The sequence below is a fragment of the Lutra lutra genome, chromosome 8, assembly GCF_902655055.1.
Source record: "Lutra lutra chromosome 8, mLutLut1.2, whole genome shotgun sequence".
Taxonomy (NCBI): Eukaryota; Metazoa; Chordata; class Mammalia; order Carnivora; family Mustelidae; genus Lutra; species Lutra lutra.
Genome location: NC_062285.1, coordinates 48,490,698 through 48,507,370, shown reverse-complemented (window position 1 = coordinate 48,507,370; position 16,673 = coordinate 48,490,698). Strand labels below are relative to the sequence as shown.

The window sequence follows — 16,673 nt, the reverse complement described above, 5'->3', positions numbered from 1 at the left end:
AAACCAATCTTTGGTGTTACTAAATGTTCACTTCCAGCCCTTCCTCTTTCTAGCTTCCCCAAAACACATGTTCTAAACAGTGAAGAAAAAAATAAAATAAATAAAGGTAGAACAAACCAAACTAATGGTTGTGGAATTACCATTATCCCCAGCACTATTCATTGACAAATATTAAATCCTACTTTGAAGAATTAAATAATCTGAGAAACTAAAAATGGGAGAAATTATTTACAGTGACTTTACTTCATTTCTTTCCTGCTTTCAAGCTCTTTTTTTTAGACAAAATTTTTAATTTTATTTACTCTAATATCAAGCTCTTTTTTGTACTATTTTCTGTACTCCTTGTTCCACGGTGTAAATTTTATCTTTCCCGTGCTCTGGTTGGTGAGCCTAATCTCCATCCCTGCCATTCCTCACTTTGCTTCAAAAAAAGACCTTAATTGAAAAACGGCCCAACACTTTCCTGCCACACTCACAATGAGAATCTTCAAATCTCCCTGCACTGTGCAGGCTCCTCACCCGTGCACACTTGCCCTCTCATAGAGATTGCACAACTTCCCGAGGGTACCGAAGTAGAGCTACTGCACACCTGGCCTCTAGGCTCGCCGCCAACGTACTTCAGTAAAACGTGTCACGACCGATCCGGAACAAAAGGTCTTGCTATCCGACTCTTGATTTTCTTTCTTGGCCCAAACTAAACTCTGAAGTGAAGGGCCGAGAGCCCCAGAGAGTGTCTACAGCGGTGACAATCGCTGGGAGCATGCTCAGTCGGCCCTGAGTCACAGGGCGGGGTTCGCCCCCACCCGCGGCCGGCCCGCTAGCGGACAGCCCAGAGCGCTCGCCCCCGCCCTCCTCCTCCACTCCCGCCACCCAGCGGCGCGCGCTCCCGGGCACCAACTAGGGCGCTCAGCCGCCGCGCCTCCCCTCCACCCTCCACCCCTCCTCCGCCGGCTGCGGCGGGCGAGGACAAGTCTAGGGACATAAATAAATAAATAATTCCATTCACTCGGGGACAGCGAAGCGAACCGGCTGCGGCGGCGGGGGCGGAACGGACTGCTGCAGCGCCCACCCCGTGCCAGACATCGGGTGAAGTAAGTACACCCCGGGAGGGAGGGGGCAGGCGGCGGCGCCGGCGAGAGGAAGGCGAGCGTGCCCCTGCCAAACCAGCTGCCGGCGGAGCCGCACGCGTGTGTAAAAATAATGGATAGTCGGCGACAAACGCGCCGACGCAGAGCGGGCCAGGGAGCCCTTATATAGACAAAAACCCCCTGAGCCGCGGCGGGAGGAGAGCTCGCGTCAATGAGACGCACGGACAGCTGCGCGGGAGCTGAGGGGGGCCGCAGCCTGCGCGGGCTCGGGCGCGCGCCCCGGTGCGCGCGCGTCGGGGAGGTGGGCCCGAGGGGTCCTGGGCTGGAAGCGCCCGCGTGCTTTTGGCTAGGAAGTGCGTACCCTCTGGGCTCTTGCGCAGACTGCCCACGCACTGCTCCCCCTCTCCTTGGCCCACGAGTCTCCCAGGGCTGGTCCCCAACAGGCGTTTCGCCAGCGCGCCTGTCGCCGGCATCCCGTCTCAGTCCCGCGAACAGCCCGGGGTGGTCTGGTTGCTGAGCAATTGCGGACGAGTGGTGGGGGAAGTGTGTGAAGGGAGGGTCTTTTCTTGCAACCCACGATCGGGCCTTGGAGGGGCTGAGAGGAGGGGACCAACGGGGAGGAGGTGTCTTCCTAATTTTTTGGTCCCCAGGTTGTATAGTGGGGCGGAGGCGGATGGAAAGATGCGTCGGGGAGAGGCCTGCGCTCGGGCAGAAGGGAGCGTGATTGGTCCGGGGTCGAGGAGGGCCTGCGTCTCCCAGTATCACGCGGGTTTCCTGGGCCGCTGCGCCACGCTGGGGGCGCCAGGCCTGGGCAGGTATTGCTGGAGGCTAGAGACGCGGCTCACGTGTGAACCGCCTGCCCTCAGCGGCTGCTCCCCAGGTACTGCCCTTTGCAGCCCCTTTTCTCCCTTACTTCCGCTTAAGGGATTGCAGACTGCCTTGGTGAGGGTGGTCATGACCAAGGCCACTTTCCTGGTAGGTCTGGCGAGGGGATTTTGTGGTTTACTCCAGGGATATTAGCACACACACACACACACACACACACAACGAGCGGTTTCTCTTCAAGTGACTACCATTACACACACACACACACACACACACACACACACACACACACACGAAACGAGCAGTTTCTCTTAAGTGACTACCATCTCTTCCTGGAGAAGTACTCAGTGGGTTGGGTTGACTGAGAGCTGGCTGGTGTTTGTAGGAAAGCTAATATTTCATGTCCTCCTCCCTTTCCTGGTCCAAAAGAGACACAGTGGAGAATTAAAATAGTGAGGCATCACGAGGGCGTTGGGGAAAAGACTGGTCAGGAGGAAACAGTGGGCGCTAGATGCCCTTTCCTGGCACTGCGTGCTTATGGCTGAGCACAAGTTGAGAGCTCAGGAGGGCTGCAAACTTTCAAAAGACGCATTGACTTGAATGTGCTGTCGTCCTTGGAACCACAAGTACTAAGTGTGCATTTCAGGGAAGTGTGGCTGAATATCAAAGCTGGGTGGTGGCTGCAGAGAGTAGATGAGGGTTGAACAAGGTGACCCTTATTTAGCCCTGGTGAAGCAATCTTAACTCCACTTTCTGCTTCTGAACACATTACATTTAAAGCAATCTAAGTGAATGGGCAACTGAATGATTCAGTGAAAGGGAAAGATTATTACCTTAAGCAACTCAGTGTGTTGTGTAACAACTCATGAAGTCAGAAACTGTTTTTTTTTTTTTTTTTCAAAACTCACATCAGCAGTTTGCAATTACATACTGCTTTTTCCCCCCAGGGAGTGTTTTAATAATGGTAAGTGATGTGAAATTTTAATACCATTTCCCAATGTCCAAGTTCTTGAATCCTCCTATAAATGCTCAGTTTATTTCTGGGTATGCATTTACTCTTTTATAATACATAGCTTATATTTTCAGCCTTGAGCCCTCCTGAAGGGAAGAAGGGCAGAGTGACCTATAGAAATAACCCTCATCCAGAGTCATATTCCTGGATCATGAATCTGAAATAAAAGGAGGTCTCCTGCATTTACTTTTATTTCCATATTTATACTCAGTAAACTTTTTTTTCTTTTAAGATATTCACATGGAAAAAGGTAATTAACTTCAGAGTTAGATTTCAAGGTCAGTTTTGTACTTTCGTAAGGTTGAGCAATTATTTAACAATTTCCTCAGTTTTTCTTATCTCTAAAATGTGGTTGGTAGTATCTACCCTGAGGTGCTATCATGAGGAATAACGTTTATGGAAAACACCTAAAACATAGACTAGCTATTTTTGAACCTCTGGAATCATTCCAGACACTGCACTATGGTTACCAAGATGGATGGGGGGTGGAATTCTGTTCTCAAAAAAATTCACATCTGGTTATCCAGGTTAATCTTCCTCCTATACTATTAGTGCTTTGTTGTTGTTGTTAGATATAAGTTTTATTTATTTATTTTTTAATTTAAGTTTTCATTTAAATTCCAGTTAGTTAACATACAGCGTAATAATATTAGTTTCAGGTGTACAACATAGTGATTTGATACTTCTGACACCTGGTGCTCATCACAATATCCTGTTAGCTTTCAATCAATTTCCTTCTCAATGTAAGAGACATATATCCTAAATAACTTGAAAGGGATTTAGCAGTTGTAAGAAATGTTTTTAAGAACTGATAAAAGGCAATTTGAGAAAGGCACCTCACCTCAGAAACTGGTGTATCCAGCCCCATTCTTTTGCCTATTGAGTGACTGTGTATAGGCAGGAAATGGAGACTTTTCTTCTTGCTATGAGGGAAGGACACTCTTTCCCTGGAAATTATCTCTGCCCATGATCGAGTTCCATTTTTTTTGGAAGAAGAGACTGAGCTGCAATTTATTCTACACTTGGGGCGGACTACAATCCACCTACTTTGAGAAGCCCAAGAGTATAGGACTGTAGCAACATCTCTGTAATGTTTACCAAGTTCTAGGCACTATGCTACTACTATCTGTGAGTCTATCAATATCTACATTTGTAGTAGAGGAATTTAGGCACCAAGAGTTAACTTGCTCAGATTCCACAGCTAAAGGCCCGGGTCTCGGGCAAAGGAGGGAAGAGGGTAAAAGCAGGGCCTCTGTAGTCTGGTTTCTCTGGGTTTTTATCCTGGCTCTGCCTTTTACCAGCTAGGACAGATTGCCAAACCTCTCAAAATCTTGGTTTCTTCATGTGCAAAAACTTCTCAAAAACTGTTTCTTCATTTCTTCATGTACAAAAAGAGGATAATATTCAATTTCATATAATGGGAGTAAAGGTCAAATGAGATAATACCTGTGAAATTCTTAGCACTGTGCCAAGCACATGTATAATGGCAGCTAGTGTACATATTAATTATGTGGCCTTGAGACTGTTAGGTTGTTGTAAAGATCACTGCCTTATTCTTGACAGATATTTAGGAACTCTTATAAATGCCACGTTTCCCATTAGATGGCCTAACAGTGTTGGATTGCCTCATGAACTGTTACATGGACTCTCATTGTCTAAGAGGTCATTCCGGTGTGTCACAGCCTTTCTCAAAACTGGATCAAAGTGATTAGGAAATGTATTGAGAAACAACTGTACACCAAGTCTTAGCGAGAAACAGAGCTTAAAAGATTTTTTTAAAGAGAAAACTTCGTTTTCTCAGTTGGCCCCTCAAATGGTGAACTGAGGTGCCTGGTCTGCCAATCTGGGAGATCAGTAGTTTACAATCATAATGTGAGAGAGTAGCCTAATATGGACCATTGTCTAGAGGGAAAAAAAAAAAGCCACATTTATCCCATATACATGATCGGTTAGTAAACAAGAAGGGGGTATGCGCATTTATGTATAAACAGTAATAATCGAGCACTGGGAAAAAATTAACCGCAAGTTAAACAAACTGAACTTGACTATAATAAAACTAGTCCAGTTAACACTGGACTAATTGGTGCTTGGGTACACCAGAGACATTTTCAACATATTCATAAATATCAGTGTTAACAAGTAATGCCAATATTTTTGAAAACACTTTCCTGTCCTGCTACAAAAACCTCCTGTGAATGTTTTCATTAATATTCATTTAAATCCCAAATGAGTTCATGAAAATCTTACAGGGAATTTGAGTGACAGCTATGCAGTGCTGGTATAAAGATACTTTTGTTAAAGGTTTTATGCAATTAGATAGCCCTGCAAAAATTGACATATGTGGTTCAATTATCTAAACTGGTAATTAATTTTTGGTAGTATTTGGCATTAAAGCAGCAATTTTTCAATTAAAAATATTTAGTACATGTGGTGAACACAAGAAAAATATTTGTTTAGAAAAATAAAGATCTGCATAAAACGTTGGTATATTTAGAAAGTTTTTTATGTCAAACTTTGGCTGTTTCCTCACCTAATAACACAATAAATGTGTTCTTATTAGAAGTCTATACCTCTAAACAGATTCTGATTAGAGTTAATACGCAGATGAATTATAATTTGTAAGAAGAAGGTGCCCTGCTAAGTTATTTACTTGAATACAGTTTCTTTTGGAATTAGATTAGCTATGAATACAAAGCAAAAATAAAAGGCATGGATTTACTTCAACAGTTTCTAAGGGATGAACTGCATTAATGATATTTGCCTTATTTTAAATCTGATTCTCCAAAATGTAAGAATCCAGAGTTCTATCAGTTCTTCTCAAGTATGCCAAAGGTGTGTTCAGTGATAAACAGCATCACGTGACAGTGTTTCCTAACAGCTGCTACTGTTGGCGTTTTGGCAGGACACCTCTTCTTGATGTGGGAATGTCTCTTTCATTGCAGGACATTAAGTACCTTTGACCCCTGTCCTCCATATGATGATAGCTTCCCCTCCATCATGGTAACTACCAAAAATTCCCCTGATGTTTAAATATACCTCCTGGAAGAATGGTACTAGATGTGGTTGAAAATTATTAGCCAATAGGATCAAATTGAGAATGTTTAAGGAAATTATCCTTGAGATCAGAGTAGCTCCAGGTGTCTTCTGTTTTTTCTTCAAAAGATAATCTCCTGTGAAAATACCTTGATTTGAGGGAATAAATTCTTTCTTGTAAGATGTATTAAGTATAATCATGTAATAATCATGTTATCCTAAGTTCCAAACTTGCATTTATTTTAACCTGTCATCAGCCTTTGGAAATATTGGCACCTGTTGCTTCCTAAGCTTTTGGCTTCCAGGTACTCCTTCTTTCCCTCTTACTTCTCTGACTACTTATTTGCAGCTCCTTCTTTCCTTCTTTCAACTCCTGCTCAGTTTTTCTTTTGTGTATGTTCTGTTGATTGGCAGAGCTCATCCTCTTGTGACCTCTGCTTTCTCCTCCGTAGGAATAACTCCCACGTCATTATCTTCAGCCTTGGCCTTCACATAAGCTTCAGGCGGACCTTTCCAAGTGCCTGCTGGACAGCTCCTCTTCCCTGTGCTGCTGACACCTTGAACAGTGTCCTCTGTACTCTCTGTCTTCCCTCTTTGCTTTGCTCTTATTGCTGTTATTGGTATTAGCATTCTAGTCTAGAAGATTTGAGACCTCCCTCCTCCCGGTCTTGCATCTCCAAGTCAGTTGCTGAGATCTGACTATTGTACAACCAAAATACTTCTTTTGTACTTTGTTCTTTTCTGATGTTGCCTGACACAGAGTTTGGGCACTTTTGACATACTACCTATAACCATGTCAGTCTCTTAACGGCTCTTCTCACCTCTAGCCTCTCACTCTACCACTTAATTCTGTATTTGCCATCAGATAGTCTTATTGAAGTACACCTCCATCTCTGATATGTTCCTGCCACTTTGGTGACTCCTATTCCTGGGTCTAAGGGCTAGCATTTCAGTCCCTGTAATTCCAAAAAAATTTTCCAGGCTCATCTCCCACCATCATCATACTTGAGTCCAACTGAACTGGCCCCTCTGTCTCATTCATCTGCATTCTATTTCCTGCCACCATACCTTTGGCCATGTTGTCCTTTCATCTTAAAATGCTCTGACTTCCTGCTTTTCCATTTCTAGCTTTAACCTCACCTTCATAACTGAGCTTAAATACTATGTTCAAATTTCCTTTGTAGGCTCTAGATAAGTAGAAGAAACTTTTAAAAAATTTTAGTAATGTTGCATTTGTAATCAGTCTTATTTGTTTTAAACATTTTATTATAGTTGCATTTGTATAAGTCTTTAGTTTCTCTTTGTAATACAAATTTCTGGAGGCCAGGTATAATTATCCGTATTAACATATCTTTTAACACTTTGGTGGATTACAGGATTGTAAGGAATTTAGAGGAACTCTTTCTTCCTGCTTCTTTCCATTCTTATGTACTGTTTCTTTAGCATCTTTAATAAACCATCATTTATTAAGTATATACACTGAGGCAGTCTGTTCTTTTTAAGGCATTTCCAATTGTGACAAAGTTCTTGCTTCTACCTAGAGTCCTTACTCAGCTTTCAGAGGGCACACAAAATAAATCCCTTCTCATTTTTATTGATAGCCTGTACATATTTGGTGACAGTTTACATGTATCATATTTTTTCTATCAACTTAGCATATTCAACCTTTTTACCTGTTGTTTTTGTAACCTGGTTAGGGCCACTGTGTTTTTGGAGGCATTCAGGTTTAGAAAAGTCTAGATAAGAAATTGGTGAGTGGTTACCTCAAATCAACCTTAGGAGCCAGCTTAAGTAGTGCTTATGATTTTCAGAGGCATAAGCAAGAATTTATTTAGTCTTGCTAAATAAATTAAGCTTTGTTTGTGTGACTAAACTGGTTTTGTCCACTCAGGAATTTTCAGAGCTGTTCTCTGTTTGTTTGTTTGTTTTTTAATAATATTTTTTATTTTTAAAAAACATATAATGTATTAGTAGCCCCAGGGGTACAGGTCTGTGAATTGCCAGGTTTACACACTTCACAGCACTCACCATAGCACATACCCTCCCCAATGTCCATAACCCCACAACCCTCTACCTATTCCCCGCCCCCCCTCAGTTTGTTTTGTGACATTAAGAGTCTCTTATGGTTTGTCTCCCTCCTGATCCCATCTCGTTTCATTTCTCTGTTTTTTGTTTAATAATACAATTTAAGTGCCTTCTGTGTGTCTGATTTTTTATATATAGTATTTCTAATTCTCATTATTACCAATGTGAGATAGATTGTATTTATTTATAGATAAACTAAGGACTTAGCAAGATAAGAGTGCCCACTAGGGAACCCCAAGAGTCACTGTCTCAGTAGATGTTTGAATGCAGGTAAGATGTTAATGGCAACTAAATCTTGCTTCCGTATCTTAAATCATTTCAAATCAGTAAATAATTAGCATTGCTATATGAAGTACTCTACATAGAGAGCTGAAAATATGCGTAAGATATCCTTCCTGACACCCTGAGGAGACTGTAATTTCAGAGACATTCTCAATGTGTGTACCAGTTATGGGTACAGTCCAGAGTAGAATTGTCAAAATAAACGGAAGAGAGCAGTGATAGTCTGCAACAGAGGTTGACAAACTATAGCTCTTGGTCTGGATCTAGCCTGCTGCCTGTTTTTGTAAATCAAGTTTTCCTGGAATACAGCTACGCCTATTTGTTTTAACATTCTCGGTGGCCAGTTAATTTCCTGCTGCTGGATAGAGTTGAGTAGTTTTAACTTCACCTATCAAACCTAAAATATTTAATATTTAGCACTTTAAGGAAAATATATTTGTTGATCTCTGCTCTAGGATTTTATTTTTTTTTTTATTTTTTTATTTTTTTTTTTTTTAAAGATTTTATTCATTTATTTGACAGAGAGAAATCACAAGTAGGCAGAGAGGCAGGCAGAGAGAGAGGAGGAAGCAGGCTTCCTGCTGAGCAGAAAGCCCGATGTGGGGCTTGAACCCAGGACCTGGGATCATGACCTGAGCCGAAGGCAGCAGCTTAACCCACTGAGCCACCCAGGCGCCCCTCTGCTCTAGGATTTTAAAAGCAGGAGACTTCACTATGTGATGGAAGAATCAAAAAAGACTTTAATGAAAGAGGCAGAAACGTTTTAGAGCTGAGAAGATAGTCTTTTTTTAAGATTTTATTTATTTATTTGACAGACAAAGATCACAAGTAGGCAGAGAGGCAGTCAGAGAGAGAGAGGGGGTGGGGAAGCAGGCTCCCTGCCGAACCTGATGTGGGTCTCAATCCCAGGACCCTGAGATCATGATCTGAACCGAAGGCAGAAGCTTTAACCCACTGAGCCACCCAGGCACCCCGAGGAGATAGTTGTTAAGTGAAATGAGGAGATGGTCAGTTTAACCACAAAACTCAAAAGCAAAAGCAAACACATGGATAAATAAAAAATTTTAAAAAATGTATATAATTCATATAATATAATCATTTGTGAGTATACATTTTGTAAGTATTCATCTAGAACAATGATTCTTTTTTTAAAATATTTTATTTATTTATTTGACGGAGAGATCACAAGTAGGCAGAGGCAGGCAGAGAGATTGGGGGAAGCAGGCTCCCTGCTAAGTAGAGAGCCTAACGTGGGGCTTGATCCTAGGACCCTGAGATCATGACCTGAGCCCAAGGCAGAGGCTTAACCCACTCAGCTACCCAGGTGCCCCTAGAACAATGATTCTTAAACTTGATGAGACATTTGAACCAATTGGTGGATATTTATTTATTTATTTATTTATTTATTTATTTATTTATTTAGATTATCCATTTATTTGAGAAACCAAGGCAGAGTGGGGGAGAAGCAGAGGGAAAGGAGTAGAGAGGAAGGGAACAGAGGGCGAGAGAGAGAGGAGAGAGAGGACAAGCAGATCCTCACTGAGCAGGGAGCCCAATGCAAGGCTCTGTCCTAGGACTCCTAGATCATGACCTGATCTGAAACCAGGAGTTTAGTGCTTAACTGACTGAGTCACACAAGTGCCCCCAACTGGTGAATTATTTAAAGATAAGATTTTGTTTTACTCAGATATTTGTGATACTAAAGCATAGTCTATGTGGAAAATCCCTGATCCAGAGTATTACTCACCTGATAAAATTGATTATTTCCTGTAGAAGACAGAGAATTTTTTTCTCAAAACTTATCTCAATCTTCAAAAAGCACATGCATGCTAGACATGTGTTAATTATTTTTACTAGTCACTAGTTATAGTAAAAAAAAAAAAATACTAGATATTGAAAACACAACTAAGCGCCAGCACTGTGTCAAGAGCATTTTGTACTTATCTCATTAAAAACTTACAGTAGCCCAGTGAGGTAGATGATGATGTTCCCATTCTACAAAAGAGAATACTGAGGATCAGATAGAACAGATACTTGGCTTAAAACTGTGATACTAGTAAATAGATCACCATTATTCATTATCATCAAGAAATTGACTTTTTTAAAAGGAAATTTTTGGAGCTGGGACATAGATAAGAATGGACTTCAATAAATTAAAAAAAAAGTGAATTAGCCACTTTGTTCTATTATGTGACTGAATTCTGTTAGAAGCATTGTGTCATATTTTTGTAAAAGTTGAGTCTGCTTTCACTACAAATGCATCCGCAAGTTTTTATTGAAAATACTGTTTTATTGACCCAGAACTTTTTATATCCTGTTTCTTTTGTTTCTTTCTCTCTTTTCTTTCTTAATGTTTGGTTCATTATAATGTCTTCTTTTTTTTTCCTTCCTTTTTCTGTAGTATTCCTTCCTAATATTTATCTAGGCCCCACTTGCTTATTCTACAGTGTCTTTAGTGTAGCAATAAAGTGCTTCAGTGCATTTTCGTAAAGCAGTGGCCTCTTTGAAAGGAAAAACAAAGAATCAGTGCAACTTAATACCAGGTGTCTTTTTTTTTTTTTCCCTCCCTGAGCTTAGAAAACAGCAGATACTCCAGAAATATTTGCATATCACTAATGGATATGACAAAATAATAAATAGATAGGAAAAGGTGAGTGATCAGAAGAAGCTGCTGGGAGTATATGAAAATGTAAATCCATCCCTCATGGGCCACATTAACATCTCTGTGGAGAGTAATCTGGCCACTTGTGCCTTGGAAAGAACATTAATTACACACAGTAAAGGCCTGCTACAGGATTCACAGATACCAGTTCTGAAGTTCACTAAAAACTGTTTCCTTTTTTATCATTAATTTTCTAAGTAATAAATGCTGTGGATTTAAGAAAAAAGCTGCTTCATGGAGGAGACATGCGAATTTTTATTGTTACTTTATTTTATTTTTATCATTAACATAGACTTGTTACTCTTATCTCAATAAAATTTGTTTTCAAATGTTCAGTAAAAAGGGGGAAGAGACACTTCTGTAGACATATCACCAATTAAAAATAAAGTACATTTTAAATTAATTTTTAAATGGTTTTTAAAGATTTTTAAAATGATTTTATTTATTTATTTGACAGAGAGAGAGACCAGGAGCACAAGCAGTGGGAACAGGAGAGGAAGAAGCAGGCTCCCCAATGAGCAGAGAGCCCAATGTGGGGCTTGATCCCACAACCCTGGGGTCATGACCTGAGCCCAAGGCAGATGCTTAATCATCTGAGCCACCCAGGCGCCCCTTTATTAAGAGATTTTTATTTATTTATTTGAAAGCGAACGAGTGAGCAAGAGAGAGAGAGAACAAGCTGGGGATGTGGAGGGCAGTGGCGGAGGGAGAGGGAGAAACAGACTTCCCACTGAGTAGGGAGAGTGATGCCCAATGTGAGGCTAGATCTTAGAACCCTTCATGACCTGTTCCAAAGGTAGATGCTTAACTGACTGAGCCACCCAGGTGCCCCCAAAATAAAATTTATTTTAAATGCTTAGAAATTTAATTATTGTTCATTGGGATATGTCACTGTTTATGATAAAAATTATTATGTACAATTTGGTCTATAACTTTCATATGAGTGAATGTTCCATCCAACTTTTTTAGTCTATAAGCTGTTTAAATTATTTCACATTTGATCAGGCCTCATATTTTACTAGCTTTTCAGATATTGAGTTGTGGTCTATAAAATCTAAATTTAGAAGTGTAATTTTTTTTAGTATATGTGCTGCCGAAGCGAGCACCAGAAGTGTAATTTTTAAGTTATTCTTTAAGGATTTTCAAAAAGATTTACTCACTCAGATTTCGGAATTAGAAAAGAAGACAGAGAAGGCAAATAGCATACTTGGTGCTGGTTGTGTGCCAGAGAGAAGGCATGGGGCTTTATATGCATTAACTCACATAATCCTGGAAGTCATTATCTGACAGCCTCAATAGCCCTGTAATGTGGACATCATTCTCACTAATTCAGGATGGAAATGAAGCAGGTGGGTTAGGTAACAAAGCTCTGTTTTCAAAATCGTTTGTCCTAGTCCATGTAGTCTTCCCAGGTAGAGTAGAATCTTCCCTCCCTGAACACACATTTTCTAGAAAAGGAAAATATAGGGAAGATAAAAGAGAAATATTTAGGATTCTGTCCTTTTAGGTTGTGCTAATTAAAAATTTTTTTTAAATATCAAAATCACACATGGAAGTCTTCCTCAAAAAAACAAAGGTGGATTAAAAGGACAAGTACAATGTTGACAAAATTTTATTTTGCCTCTTTTCCACATTGTCTTAGTACGTTCGGGCTGCTATAACAAATACCACAGACTAGGTAGCTTATAAACAACAGAAATTTATTTCTCACAGTTCTGGAGACTGCAAGTATGAGATCAGGGTACCATTGTGGCCTTCTTCCTCCAGGTTGCAGAGGTCTAGTTGTATCCTCACATGGTGGGAGGGATGTAGGAGCTCTTTGGGGTCTCCTTTACAGGAGCGCAAATTCCATTTATGAGGGCTCCACCCTCATGACCTAAGCCCTCTGCAAAGGCCCCATCTGCTAATATCATCACACCGGACAGTATGATGTCAACATCTGAATCTGAGGGGCCATAAACATTTAGATCACAGTACATACCCTTCCTCCAAAAAAATGTCAAGTCTGTGATCTGTGTATGTTGTGACTGAGGTTAGCACCAAGAATTGAGGTAGACGTGGATAACACTATGAAATTAGGACTATGTCTACATAACTGGGATTTGAATATTGTTTTACTTTTTTTTCCGAGTATTTGATTGTGTTTTATTAAATAGGTACATTGATGTGCTCGCTTCAGCAGCACATATACTAAAAAACCAAAGTCTTAATAATTGTATGTATTTTCCATGTAAGTCCTGGAACTTCATCATGATTTGAATTCAACGTAAGAGTCCATCTGAAACCCGTTTCAAAGGGATTTATTTAGGGAGACTTTCACTATATGCAATTTAACTCTTAGCCATAGCATCAAATGCTAAGTACATTCAACTGTAGTACCTAGAAGGTGGTGCTATAATGAATTCCAGTGTAAATGATTAAAAATGTGTTTCTTTGGGGCGCCTGGGTGGCTCAGTGGGTTAAGCCTCTGCCTTCGGCTCGGGTCATGATCTCGGGGTCCTGGGATCGAGCCCCGCATCGGGCTCTCTGCTCAGCACTGAGCCTGCTTCCTCCTCTCTCTGCCTGCCTCTCTGCCTACTTGTGATCTCTCTCTCTGTCAAATAAATAAACTCTTTAAAAAAAAATGTGTTTCTTTCGTAGTAAAACAATTTCAAAATACGTGATTGAGGTCCTACATGTTTCAAAATGTGAGGTAGTTGAGTTGAACACTGTCTTTTTTATCAGAGTTTTATTGTGTCTAATGCTTGTTTAGTGTGGGTCTCTTCTTTAGAGATGACAAGAGAATATAATTTGTGCATTGTAATTATACTATCCCTTCCTGACTCCAAAAAGATATCCAATCAAAGAGGTATGGGAAAATTATCATGGATTATTAATACTTGCTGAATAGTATTTTTATGGGAGAGTGTTGATGGGTAAACTAGGGAATGTTCCATTGTTAATTGAACATTTTTATGGATAGATTAAGAGCAGAGACCATCTATTTTTAGATGATCTATAGTATTTATATGTAGTTTACCAAAACCAAGAGTTTAAAGACAGTAATTCAAACAAAAAGAAGTTAATCTGGTATTTCGGTATATGCATAGGGCTTCTTCCACAAAAGTCGATTCAAGTTGACCTATTAAGAATTATTAATCCTGAATTAAACAAATATGACATAGTCTGTTGGGATAAGAAAAGTTTCTGATGGACTGTTTTGGCTTTTAAAAAGGACCATCTTTTGTAACCAAATTATTAATGATTTCAAAAGAAGAGGTTTTGATGTACTCTCCATGTTACCAAAAGGCATTAGAATAGTATATGATGATCAAAGTGCTATGATTCTTTATTTCATTAGAGAATCAAACTTTGCTTTAAAAAGTAGATATTCTTTGTCTGTATAGCCATCTCCTTCCTACATTCCTGGGAAGTCTCCAATTCCTAGAAATCTGAAAATAGAAACATACATGAGAACATATTTTCTCAGTTTTCAGTTTAATTTCTGTTTTAAATATGCCAGTGATCACTAATAAAAATGTCCTTTGCCTGACGATGACTTTTACCTTTTTTTTCCCTTTATAATCTTTTATATGAGGAATTTCCTGATAGGGTTGAAAACAGGTATATGGAGAGACGATTGTGTGCCAAGAATGGCAAACATTCAGATGCTGAGTTTGCTGTCTCTATGAAACAACCACACTGTGTAGTCACACCATTGCTCCAGTAATAATACAGCAAAGTTACCAGTCATTCTTCTCTTTGGTGACTCTTCTGCTCCTGGAGTGTCGTAGTTGCCATTGCCCCAGAAATCTGCCTTTGGCCTGTTGTTGAAAGTAACAGCATAAATATATAAGCATAAAGACACTTACATAGCTCACACTTGCATTTTCTGGATTTTACCTTGCTCATAAGATGGGGATTTATCCTGTGAATCCTAAAGTGCCAGAGCTAAAAAGATGAACCTGTTGGAGTTTGCTGTTGCCTCATCTTGGACCCTGGCCTGCTTCTGCTCTATGACTTGACTCTGTTGGATCTTGGCATTAACTTTGGCCAGAACCTAGGGACTGTTCCCTGAAATGCCCTTCAGTTTTACTGGAAGGGGAAACTACAAATAATAGTCATGGGAACCTAACGGTTGCCAAAAGCCAGACTGAGAAAGAAAAGCCTAATGGACAAGCAGCAGCATGAGGCCTAAAGAAACTCGCTTTTTCTTTACGACCCTGTGCTTGTGACCTTTAAGTGTAAGTACAAAGAGTGGGGATTTTATTGTGTAGTATCATCCCACCTGTCCTATAACTGAAGAATTGGAGGTGCTTCCTAAAGTCTTCTCTGAAGGTAGGAAGCATCCTGAAAGTACCTAAGTAATATCATTTTTATGGGAATTCTCTCTTTTGCTTCTGACCAAAGCATTTTATCATTTAGTGTGAACAAAACTAAAAAAATTAAATTTGTGTTTAAAATCTGTATAAGGAAGCTCATGGTTTTTCTTTTCTTTTTTTTTTTTTTTTTAAGATTTTATTTATTTATTTGTCAGAGAGAGAGAGAGAGAGCGCACGAGTGAGCACAGGCAGACAGAGTGGCAGGCAGAGGCAGAGGGAGAAACAGGCTCCCCACAGGATGCTGGGATCATGACCTGAGCCGAAGGCAGCGGCTTAACCAACTGAGCCACCCAGGCGTCCCTCTTTTTTTTTTTTTTTTTTTTTGTTTTAAGATTTTACCCATTTATTTGACGGGGAGAGACACAGCGAGAGAGGGAACATAAGTAGGGGGAGCAGGAGAGGGAGAAGCAGACTCCCTGCTGAGCAGGGAGCCTGATGTAGGGCTCGATCCCAGGACCCTGGCATCATGACCTGAGCTGAAGGCAGACACTTAATGACTGAGCCACCCAGGCGCCCCTCATAGTTCTTCTTGAATTTATTTTAAATTTTGGTGGCTGCTTTAATTTTTAATGAGAAAAATACTGAGTCAGTTATTTTGCACAAATACAAAAAAGAAACATTCTAAATTGATTTTTACATTACTTTATTAGGGTTTTATTGTGTAAAAATAACTCCATTGTCTTCTTAAGACTCTGCTTGGTTGTATTTCTTAATTCAGTTGTCTCAACTATTTGTAAGGGTAAAAAAATAAAGAACATTCAGTAGAATGAACAAGGGGAACTGAGTCACTTTTATTCTAGAAAGAAGGTGTCATCTATGGATATAGAGGAATTTCAACATTTCCAGAATAAGGCCACTATATGAGGAGAGCTTAGATGCATGTTATTTATTTATACCATTCCCCTGACATTCATTATTTAAAAGGCAACTAAAACTCATCTCTACTATTACACTTAATAGTATATTTTCTTTTTCTTTTTTTAAAGATTTTATTTATTAATTTGACAGACAGAGATCACAAGTGGGCAGAGAGGCGGGCAGAGAGAGAGGAGGAAGCAGGCTCCCTGCTGAGCAGAGAGCTTGATGTGGGGCTCCATCCCAGGACTCTGGGATCATGACCTGAGCCGAAGGCAGTGGCTTTAACCCACTGAGCCACCCAGGCACCCTTAATAGTATATTTTCTAGCATCATTACCCAGTTAAAAGTCATATTCTGTCTGAGAATTTACTTACCATGAGTGAGATATCATAGGGTTTAATATGGTATATGGTTTGGCACAAATACATTCTTTGGAGAGGTGGCTGTCTAACTTTATAAATAATCGG

General features: G+C 40.2%; 1 protein-coding gene across 5 annotated transcripts in view; it reads left to right on the top strand.

The window, feature by feature from the left end:
• Nucleotides 1-853: 853 nt before the first annotated feature.
• SLC16A7 (solute carrier family 16 member 7) overlaps nucleotides 854-16,673 on the top strand; it is a 181,070-nt gene continuing 165,250 nt past the window's right edge. The window contains exons 1-2 of one of the 5 annotated variants that reach the window (XM_047740749.1): nucleotides 855-1,091; nucleotides 3,158-3,203. The gene's annotated coding sequence lies outside the window, so the exon portion shown is untranslated. Of the gene's footprint in view, nucleotides 1,092-3,157; nucleotides 3,204-15,073; nucleotides 15,305-16,673 lie in introns of those variants that run through there. The other 4 variants (XM_047740751.1, XM_047740746.1, XM_047740747.1 and 1 more) reach the window with 4 other exon arrangements.